The sequence below is a fragment of the Nannospalax galili genome, unplaced genomic scaffold (genome assembly GCF_000622305.1).
Source record: "Nannospalax galili isolate Female #2095 unplaced genomic scaffold, S.galili_v1.0 scaffold633, whole genome shotgun sequence".
NCBI classification, from domain to species: Eukaryota; Metazoa; Chordata; class Mammalia; order Rodentia; family Spalacidae; genus Nannospalax; species Nannospalax galili.
In genome coordinates this window covers 6937115-6948557 of record NW_008336075.1, presented here as the reverse complement: position 1 = coordinate 6948557, position 11443 = coordinate 6937115, and the positions used below count along the sequence as shown (strand labels likewise).

General features: G+C 44.1%; 1 protein-coding gene across 5 annotated transcripts in view; it reads left to right on the top strand.

The window, feature by feature from the left end:
- The first annotated feature begins 5658 nt into the window (after positions 1–5658).
- The window catches only part of Epb41l5 (erythrocyte membrane protein band 4.1 like 5), a 142723-nt gene continuing 136938 nt past the window's right edge, over positions 5659–11443 (top strand). For 2 of the 5 annotated variants that reach the window (XM_017797571.2, XM_008830872.3), the window contains exon 1: positions 5661–6069. The gene's annotated coding sequence lies outside the window, so the exon portion shown is untranslated. Of the gene's footprint in view, positions 6070–6251; positions 6415–11443 lie in introns of those variants that run through there. The other 3 variants (XM_029562404.1, XM_017797572.2, XM_017797570.2) reach the window with 3 other exon arrangements.

The window sequence follows — 11443 nt, the reverse complement described above, 5'->3', positions numbered from 1 at the left end:
GGTTCTTTGTATTGTTTTCTTTGTTTCGATTTCATTAATTTCTGCCCTGATTTTTGTTATTTCTTCTTGTCTTCTGGGTTTGGGTTTTGTTTGCTGTTGCTTTTCAAGTGTTTTAATTTGCAATGTTAGGTCATTTATTTGTATTCTTTCAGATTGTTTGACTAGGCACTTGGAACTATAAACTTCCCTCTAAGGAACACTTTCAGCATGTCCCAGAGGTTTTGTTGTATTGTCCTTTTTGTTTAGTTCCAGGAGTGTGTTTAGTTCTTTCTTAATTTCTCCTTTGACTCATTCATCATTCAGGAATGTGTTATTTAATCTCTAATAGTTCTTATTTGTTACTAGGGCTTCTTCTGGTGTTGATTTTAAGTTCTTGCATTGTGGTCCAATAGAATGCATGGAATTATTTCAATTTTTTGTATTTGTTAAGATTTGTTTTGTGCCCCAGTATATGGTTGATTTTGGAGAAGGTTCCATGGGGTGCTGAGTAGAAAGTCTGTCCTTTGATGCTTGGGTGGAATACTTAGTAGATGTCTGTTAAGTCCATTTGATATATGTTATTGTTTAATTCAGATGTCTCTCTGTTCTTTTGACTTCCATGTCCTGCACTATCTCTAGGGGGTTCTCCTTGTACTCCTCTAGAGGACTATTGGTATTTGGTGGGGATATGTTATTTTGGTTTTTCATGTTATTATTTTTTTCTCTGTGATTTTGATATGTGAATTTGTTTTGTAGTTTCTGATTCTTGTGTGAGACTCAAGCCTTCAAGTTTAGGTTTGCTTCTTTTTGTGAACTTTATGTGTCTTTGTGGTTTACTTTTGGGCATGAAAGCTGGTTCCTCTAAGCTTCCGGTTCTCTCTTTTGATTTTATATTGGAGTGGCCAGATTGTTTTTATCTTCAGGAGTTCCCACAGAGGCCCAAGTCAGATGAGGATCAGATGCTCTCAGGCTTTCTCCTAAGGTCTGGATCCCTCCAGGAAAGATTTTGGCCTCAGGAATTTGGGGGTTGGACTGGCCTGGGAGCCGGACCCAGGAAAGATGCTGGTCTAGGGCTGCTGGTGGACATCCCACCCAGATTTGCAAAGGCAGATGGGGACTGAATCTGCCCCAAGGGCCCCTGGGGACTGCACTGAGGAGCTGGGTTGGTCTGAATGCAAAGGATCAGGAAGAGAAATGGTCAGCCCTGTCGTCCAGGAAAGAGGCGTGGTGCAAGTCCAGGGAAGCAGAAGAAGGTTAGGGCGGGGACAGGCCCAGAGTGCTCTTGCGACCCTAGAAGGCACTGAGTTGGTCTGGATGCAAAGGATCAGGAAGTAGTGGTGGTTCCCCAGGTGTCTGGGGCACCAAGACAAGGAATGGGACAGGACCCAGGTAGGAGGAGAGACCTGCGGGGTACATGGGAGGGTGAATGAGGCTGGAGGAGTCATGGTGCAGAGGGCGCGATGGACTTACCCAGAGAGAGAGGCTTGCGGGTCGGAGAGAGCAATTTCAATTATTTTTGTGGGTGTGCATGCTGTATGGGTACGCATGCCACTGCATGCACTGTGGAAGTCAGAAAACAACTTTGTGGAGTCTTTCCTTTGCTTCTACCTTTATGTGGGTTCCAGTGATGAACTCAGGTTGTTGGGCTTGCATGATAAGCACCTTTATACACTAATTATCTCTGTAATTTATAATTTCATTTCTTTAATCCTTGGGTTTGATCTCCAACACTGCATAAGCCAGATATGGTGGTGAACACCTGTAATACCAGCACTTGGGAGGTAGAGGTAAGAGGATCAAAAGTTCAAGACCAGCCTCAGTTACATAGCTAGTTTGAGGCCAGCCTGGGACTGCATGAGACCTTGTCTCAAAAAATGGAAGGGAGAGAGGAAGAGAGAAGAAAAAAATTCTTCAAAACTTTTTGAGGTTTGAGTTTTTTAAAAAAGAATTCTAATTTAATATATGTCTAAACCCAAGCTTCTTGTTTAGTGAACTTATTAATGGAACCCAGGGTATGGTACACACTACACAAACACTGAATTAAACACCTCATGTACAGGAGTAGGTTTAGAATCATAAATCTGGATGCAATCTCAGGATCCTCTCTGGCTTTTTGGCTTATTTTTTTTTAAGACAGTATCTCATGTAACCCAGGTTGACTTCAAAATTAATATGTAGCTGAGGGTGACCTTCAACTCCTGATTCTCCTGCTTCTACCTCCTAAGTGCTGGGATTACAGCCGTGAGTTCCCAGATTATGCAGAGTTGAGTATCAACCCCAGGGCTTCATGCATGCTAGGCAAGCACTCTACCAATTGAGCTCCATCCCCAGCCCAGAATCCTCTTTCCAGTGATTTCATTTTGAAGATGAGATAACTTAGGCCAAGAGAGAGAAAGCCTTGTCTGAGGGAATTAGCAGTGGGATGACCACAGGGATCATTCTGTGATATGGTCTCCTTGCTTTGCAGGCCCTCCTGTCAAGCAATAATCCCGGGTGTTAGGCAATCATCCAAAGAACTTGTTACTCAATATAGAGGCCTCTGCAAGCTTGTTTGTAATGCAGCATCTCAGGCCCCTCCCCAGGTGTCAATGTTTTAATAAGATCCCCAGGTGACTCATGTGTACATTAACTTCCAGAGGCAACAACTGGTCCTTCTTTTTCTTTGACCGGTCCTTTTTCTTCGCTTGATTCAGTCTCCTTGCAGGGTTCACCATTAGACAAACCTAATGGCAAAATGTTTTCACTTCTGTCTCTCTGTTGCCCAGTGATAGGAACTTGTCTGGGGCAGTCAAAGGCTTCCCGACTTTTCCTTTGTATCTGTCTGAATAATAAGGCTCCTACATTCATCTAGTACAGTTTCAGAGCAATAGTGATGCATGATAGAATAGGGGTTCATGAGAGGTATGAAAAACAGCTTTGGAGAAAGAAATGGCTTATTCTTTTAGTTTAGTTTGCTATTTTTTAAAAATGAAATTCTGGAGCTGGAAGCCAGGCTTCTGAGCATTCTAGGCAAGTGCTGCATCACTGAGCTCTAACAGAAGCCCTGACTTCTTATCAGTTTGCCTTTCTCTGCTTCACTCTCCATTCTAGCCATCCCCTGTCGTTTCAGTTTGTTTGTGGCAAATTAGTATGAATTATCCCACAAGTACTTGGAAAGAGTAAAAGATGGACTTTCTCTTTTCCCTGGGTGCTGGAGATGGAACCCAGGGTATGGTACACACTACAGAAACACTCTACCATCCAGCTACAAACCAGGCTCACTTCATTATACTTTTTGGAGACAGATTTGACTATGTTGCCCAGCTGGTCTCTAATCCTGAGCTCAAGTGATCTTCCTGGTTCAAGTTCCAGGTTGGCTGGGCTACATCATTGCTTTTTTATTAAGATAAAGGTGAGGGCTGGAGATGTAGTTCAACTGATAGAGTGATTACCCAGAATGCATTAAGCCCTAGGTTCCATTCTAGCATCTCAAAATCAGGAGATAGCCAAGGATGACCTTGAACCTCTCATCCTACTACATCCACCTCCCTAGTACTGGGATTGCAGGAGTATGCCATCACACCTAGTTTCTGTGGTGCTGGGGATGGAACCCTGGGACTTCATGCATGCTAGGCAAGCACTACCAGCTGAGTCACATCCCAGGATTTCCCCACCTTTTTAAAACTAGTCTGACTCTGTGACTTGTTTGAACCAGTAACAGGCAGCAGAAATGACACCGTGAGTTCCTGGTATTGCTCCCAGTTGGCCAGGGAATTTCAGTTTTCAGTCTTCCTCTCCACCCCACAGGCCCTGCTAGAGAGAGCTGCAGGTGGAACTCAGCTTTTGCTCCAGTGGCCTCACTGTTCTTGCAGCACCACTGTAGCAGAGGGGGTTGTTCTTCAGGGCCTGATCACTCTGTGCTGTGGTGTTATAGAGTGGGCAGTGCCAAACCCCTAGAAAGGGTGTCTTCCAGTTTCAGTGAGCTAGGTCCTCCCTCCATACACACCAAGTTTCTAGAAAGATCCTATGACCCCACACCCTTTCCTCTTCAATGTCACCTGTTTCTCCTCTTTCTCCCTTTAGTCTCACCGGCCTTTTCCTTGCTGTTCCTTCTGCTCTTCCACAATGTCCACAGGGCCACTTCCTCACCCACTTTAGGTCTGGACTCAAATACCACTGTCTTACAGAGACCTTCCTCCTTTCCAAGCTGCATGGCTGAAATTCCAGATTGCATTCCCCGTTCCTAGTCTCTGCTGTTAACTTGTTCTTTAGTATTTACCAATAGCTAACAAAGTATGTAGATCAAAGCCAAGATATTGTCCATGCTAGACAAGCACTCTACTAACTGAGCTATATCCCCCAGTCTCTATTTTTAAAAATATTTTTATTTTATGTGTATCAGTGTTTTGCATGCATGTATGTAAGTGCACCCATGTGGTACAATGCCTGAGGAGACTAGAAGAGGGCATCAGATCCCCCTGAAACTAGAGTTATGGATGGTTCTTTTTTTTTTTTTTTTTTTTTTTTGGAAAAGGGTCTCCCTGTAGCCCCAGCTGTCCTGGAACTCACTATGTAGACCAGGCTGGCCTTGAACTCACAGAGATCCGCCTGCCTCTGCCTCCCAAGTGCTGGGATTAAAGGCATGTGCCCCCACACCCAGCTAAGGATGGTTCTTAGCTACCATGGTGTTTTGATGTATTGCTTGCATATATGTAAGTGCACCATGTGCATGCAATGCCCTTGGAGGCCAGAGGGAGTGTCAGATCCCCTGGAACCAGAGTTACAGATGATTGTTAGCTGCCATGTGGGTTCTGGGAACCAAACTCAGGTCCTCTGCAAGAGCCAGTGCTGAGTCACTGAGCCATCTCTCCAGTCCCTCCAACCCCCTTTTTTTTCCTTTGAGATTGTGTTAGCCAGGTTGACCTCAAATTCCTGGGCTCAAGTGATCCTCCTGCCTCACCGTGACAGTAGCTGGGACTGCAGGTACCTTTCTCCACAAAAAGGTTGACTATGAAATAAACTTGTTTGTTTGTTTATGTATGATAGGACCTCACAATATACCAGAAGCAGGCCCTGAACTCAACACTCTGCTTCCCAAGGGGGCTACAGGATTGAGCCACTGTGGCTGGTTCCCTTGAGGGTTGTCTGTCTTGTTTATCTGTTCTGTCTACAAGTGACTACAGCACAGTAGGTATTTTGATAAATTATCTGAAGAATGAATGGATGGAATGTTGCCTTGCCACTCAGGACCTCCCAGACCACAGTATGTTAAATGGCAATGTTATTTTCCTTTCCCAGATTTATTTTTCTCCAGGACACTTATTACCACTTGACAGGTATTTGTTTACTGTCACTCACAGAGTGAAAGATCTTTTAACCGTAGAGGCCTAAATATATTTTAACTCTAGGATTTGGGAATAGGGGAGAGAGGAAGCAGATTTAAATCAGTATTTACAGAACGAACTAATCAACAAATGAGGGCTGCCAAGGTGGCTCAGTGGGTAAGGGCCCCTGCCGGCAAAGCCAGACAACCTGAGTTCAAATCCCCAAGACCCTTGTGGTGGAAGAAGAGAATCAGCTTCTGCAAGTTGTCCTCTGACTTCCACACATGCACTGTGGCATGCACACGCACACAGACACGGACACGCACAAATAAATGTAATAACATTTTAAATGAACAAATGAGGGCATCAATGTAGCAAGCCAGGTTTCCAGACTCCTAACGGTGTCCACGAGATAGCACTTATCTGAGGGTGCACACAGCACCTCTTAAGGTGCCTCTTAACACTGACTGCTTGTGCCTGATCGGTCCCCACCTGGCATCGCCGGCTTAAGGTCAGTCTCCCGGGAGGCTGATTTCCCGGGCGGCGGTGCCCCTTTAAGAGCGCAGCGTCCCGCCCCCTAGGGGGCGGGATCTGGAGGGACTTTAAGGGGCGTGCCCGCGGGCGGCCGGGGTCCTCCCGGGATTAGCGCGGGGTGGGCGCGCGGCGCCGCCATTTCTTGGCGTCTCTGAGGACCTGTCCTGTCTTCCCGTCGCTGGGCGTCTACCGTCAGGTCGTGGGCACTCGTCGCTGCCGTCTGGTCGCCGTGCGGTCTTCTTCCCCAGTGCAGGTAAGAGCATGACCCAGGGTGTCCGGTTCACTTGCTCTCGGAGCGCGCACTCTCCGGGCCGGTCCACCCGACCAGCAGCGGGCTGGCGGCCGGGAGGGGAGGGGCGGGGCGGTGTCGGCCAATGGGGCCTAGTTTCGGGCGATACTGCGCCGCCGCTGCCAGGGCCCGGCCGGCAGCCGGGGTCCCGCGCGGCGGGGGAAGGGCTCTGCTCCCCCTGGACCTCCGTGCAGCCCCGCGGTCAGGGGAAGGCGCTCGAGTGTGCGCTCGTCGCGGTGGTGGGCAGACACCGAGTGGACGCTGCAGGCTCGCTGGTAATCAGCAAACTTTGGGAACCGTGCGAGGCAGGTGCGTCCCGGGAACTGCCAGCGCCCTGGGCGCTCCCCGCACCCACGCGTGGCGCGCGTCCTGATGGGCTCTTCGTGGGTGAAGGCAATTGGGTCTGACCGTCTTTATGGTTACTGTAGTCTCTGAGTTCTGCTTAAGAGCGAGAAGACTCGACTCTTCTAAGTGGTTTGGCAATAAAGTAACTATCTGTGTTTTCCCTTAAGAATTAGAGGAGGACCTCTCAATACATTTTGAACATAATGCACAACTCCGCTAACTTCAGTTGTAAGGTACAACCTGTTACCAAGCCTGCCGTAGTGGGTTACCTTGTATATGATCATTTCAAGACCACGCTTTCTTTTTTTCTTATTCCTTTTTTTCCTTTCCATTCTTTCTTTTTTTTTCTTTTTTCTTTTTCTCTTTCGTTGTTTTCTTCTTTTGATATTGGGTATCAAACCCTAAGGCCTTAGACTTGCCAAGCAAGAGCTCCACCATGGCGGTAAAACCTCAACCGTGTTTTTGTTTTGTTTTATTTTTTTGTGGGATAATTTGATTGGAAGGCAGTATGCATGCTTATCCTGCTGTTGAGTTACTCTGTTAAATTTTCTTTTGGGAATATAACTGGGATGAAATACTGATGTTTATGACTTTTTGTATATTGGCAATGTTTCTGTATAAAGAAGTCAATGATGGGGGGGGTCATACCTCGGTGGTAAAGCACTTGCCAGTATGTTTGATATCTTGGATTCAATCCCCAACACCACAAAAACAGGGAAACAACACAAGGAGTAAGGGATGCAATTGACCTCCAGTAATGTATAAATACACATTTTTCGTGAAAAATGTAGGAGTTTGGTGCTTTGTTGTTGTTTTAAGCAGCTACTGTTTAAGTAGGAAATGAATTACTTCAGTTTGCATTTCTGTGATTAAGAGAAATTCTTAGTCATTGTGGAAAAGTGGTAAATCTTTTCACATTAGAAACTGCATAACTCCCATCCCCATCTTTTTGCGATTTTGTTTTCAGAGTCAGGGTCTCCCTGTGTAACACAAGTCGGCCTGGAATTTGCTGTGTATATATAAGCCCAAGTTGGCCTTGAACTCAAAATTCTCCTGCTCCAACTTCCCAGGTGCTGGGATTATTTTATGAGTCTCTCTTATCCTCTTTTAGGGCTTGCCTCGTTATATAGTGTCATTTTCCTTAGCTTTTAGTGTATTACAGAAGTTCGTCACTGATTGGCAGGTTGGCATGATAGCGCTTAAATCATCCATTATAGTGAACAAGTCAGACCAGGTCCTTGTGTTTTTTTTTCGGGGGCAGGGACTAGCCAGTAAAAAACAATAAGCAATTAAATCTTTAATAACAGTTTTTTCCCATGTTATAAAGAAAAGCCCAAGTTAGTAACAGAGGCATCTAATGTAGCTTCAGGAGGCTGGTAGTGTTTCTCTGAGGAAAAGACATTTCAGGTGTAAATATTACATTAACCATCTGAAGAGGGAGAAGATGAGGAGAGAGTAGACAGAAGATTATCCTAGAAAGATGAAACCACTAATGAAGAAAAGTCTGGAAATAGGAAGACCTGCTGAGCAAAGTACCAGCGCAGAGACAGCAAGCAGCTAGCATGGACAGCTCACAGGGCTGGGAAGGAGCCAGGGCCAGTAAAGATTTAAAACAGCAATCAGATTTGTGGTGCTGATAATCCCTGGCTGCACATGAACAGGATTGAGGGCAGGTGGGATGAGGAAAGTCAGTGTGAGGACACTTTTTTTTTTTTTGCCTAACCCTTGAAAATTTTTTTAATCTTTAATAACATAAGCAACGCATACTTTTTGTGTTTTGTTTTGTTGTTTAGTTTTTTGAGACAGGGTTTCCTTGTAGCATCAACTGCTCTGGAACTCACTGTGTAGGCCAAACTGGCCTTGATCTCACAGATACCTGCCTGCCTCTGCCTCCCAAGTGCTGGGATGAAAGGCTTGTGCCATCATGCCAGACTTGCAAAACATTCTTATGACCTCTGGGCTAACTCTCCAGAGAGTAAGTTTCTTAAATCATTTACATTTTGTAGTCTTTGTGTGCGTGCACATGTATGTGTGTGCATTTGCATTGTATCTCAAAGTGGGAGGATACTGTATTCATTTTCCTGTGATTTGATTTTTCACTTATAAGTTTTATCTAAGCCAGCTGTTTAAACAACTGTATTCTATGCCATTTAACGTGCTTAACTCCTTGCATGGTGACGAACACATTTATGAATTTAAGTCATTGAGGCCCAGAAAAATACTTGTTCCTGCAACCTGGAGCACATATGTGACTTTCTTTAGGCCATCCTGCTAGAAATAGAATCACTATGTACATAGAAGCATGTAATTTAATAGCTTGTTCAATAAGACAGTGTGTGAAAGTGGTTGTTTGTCTCTTACTTTCTCTCTCCTCTTCCTCCCATATAGAGATGCAACAGAGGGCCTGACCCGTGATAGTCTTTAAAAAACATTTTTTTATATTTATTTTTTTTTATTTATTTATTTATTTATTTATTTATTTATTTATTTGTGAGTATATGTTTGTGGCATGCATGGAGAGGTCAGGGAAAAAGCCATAAGAGCCAGTTCCCTCCTGCTACTGGGTCCTGGCTTATTAGGCTTGGTGGCAAGGGCCTTTGCCCTAACACTGAGCTATTTTGCTGACTGGTGATAGTCTCTTGCATCCTTTTTAACTGACTTGAGTCCTGTGGAGGTGAGGATTAGCAGGAACCTCTGATGTTCTCGAAGGTCTGGCCTCAAGCCATTTTCCTGCCTCAGCCACTCCAGCATTGAAACTACAGGCATAGTCCAGTTTTCTGGGCTATATGTTTTTGCAGTGTTAGAGATCGAATCTAAACCTTAGTGTATACAGTTGTATCTTTTTGCTTTTTTGTTGTTGGGTTCTTCTTTTGTTTTTTGTTTGTTTGGTCTTTTGGAGACAGTGTCTCCCTGTAGCCCCAGCTGGCCTGGATCTGAATATGTATACCATACTGACCTTGAACTCAGAGTCCTGCCTGCCTCTGCCTCCCGAGTGGTAGGATTAAAGGCATTCACCACCACCCCGGCCCTGTTTTTAGTTTGGTTTTTTTTTTCATTAGAGGGGGTCTCATATCATAGGTTGGCCCAGAACTTGCTATGTGGCCAAGGATGACATTGAACTCCCAAACTTCCTGCCTCTACCTCTGTGGAGCTGGGATAAGAGGGTGTGCTGCCACACCTGGCTTCTTTCTTTTTTTTTGGTCTTTTTGAGACAGGGTCTCCCTGTAGCCCCAGCTGTCCTGGAGCTCACTATGTAGACTAGGCTGGCCTTGAATTCACAGAGATCCACCTGCCTCTGCCTCCCAAGTGCTGGGATTAAAGGCATGAGCCACCACACCCGGCCTTCTGTCTTATTTTTTAATTTATATTTTCTTGATTGCTGTTGGACATTTTAAAAATGAGCACCTTTTGTTTTCTTTTTTATTGTGTATCTGATGTGTATATGGGCACTTTTGCATGTCACAGCATGCATGTATCAGAGAACAACTTTAAGAAGTTGGTTCTCTCCTTCCACCTTCATGTGGTGCTAGAGATTGAACTCAAGTAGTCAGGCTTGCCAAGCAAGTAGTGTATCCACTGAGCTATCTCACAGGTCCAAAATTTTTGTTTTTGAGACAGAATCTCCCTATGTAGCCTAATCTGGCCTGGAATTTGTTATATATTTAGTCCAGGTTAGCCTCAGACTCAAAATTCTCCTGCCTCAGCCTTCCTGATGCTGGGATTTTATGAGGCTTCATTTTATTCACTTTCAGGATTTGCTTTTTCATGTCACCTGTTTTCTTTATCTAGTTACTGGGTATCTAATCCAGGGCCTTGTGTATGTTAGGTATTCATTCTGTCACTAAGCTACATTTCAGTGCATATGGAGATGATTTGTAATAGTTGGTTATTAAATAAATGACACATTCTTCAAAAATATTTTTCAGAAATTGTTTAAAAGTCCTTTAGCTTACTATTCTATTTGTTTCTTCCTTTTACTTTCTCATGGTTTTAATTTTTTTGCTTTAAATCTTTAGACCACCTATAATTTAATTTGTGTATTACTTTAATATTTCTGTAAAAAGAACTTTATTCTTCATGATATTGAGTTTTACTGTTCAAAATAAGTTATTAAAATTCTTAATATAAAAGATGTTTTTCTTTTTTAAAAAGATTTATATTTTATTCTTAATTATGCATGTGGGTGCACATGTGTGGGTCAGAGGCATTGGATACCCCTGGAACTGGAAGTACAGGTGTTGAACCTTTGTGGGTCCTAGGAACTGAACTCAGGTCCTCTGGAAGAGCAGCATGTACTCTTAACTGCCGAGCCATCTCTCCAGCCCTAAAATGGTTTTCTTTAATAATTAACTTACATAGTGAGTTTTTTTCAAAATGTCAGGATATGGTGAAAGTCAGAAAAATTTCTTATAGTTTTTGGGACTTTCTTTGTTTTGCTTTTTTGAGACAAGGTCTCCCTGTAGCTCCAGCTGACCTGGAACTCATTGTGTAGACCAGGCTGACTTTGATCTCAAAGAGATCCGCCTGCTTCTGCCTCCTGAGTGCTAGGATCAAAGGTATGTGCCACCATGCCCAGCCCTGTAGCCTTGTAGCCCCAGCTGTCCTGGAACTCACTATGTAGAGCAGGCTGGCCTCGAACTCACAAAGATCCGCCTGCCTCTGCCTCCCAAGTGCTGGGATTAAAGGCGTGCACCACCATGCCTGGCCTATTTGAATATTTTTAAAAGACCTTTATTACAGAAAAATTCAGCTTATATGAAAATAGAAGAGTAAGAATTATGCCCTCAAATTGCTTATAATAAAGAGTAAATGAATAATTGTGATCTGATTATAATAAAAGGTTTAGTGGAAGTGTGATTATAATAACTAACTTGGATATCAGAACGTTTTTCTAGAGGTATTGTGGAGTTGAGTTAAAAGGACTAAGTAGGGGGGCTGGAAAGATGGCTCAGCAGTTAAGAACACTGACTGTTCTTGCAGAAGACTGGGGTTC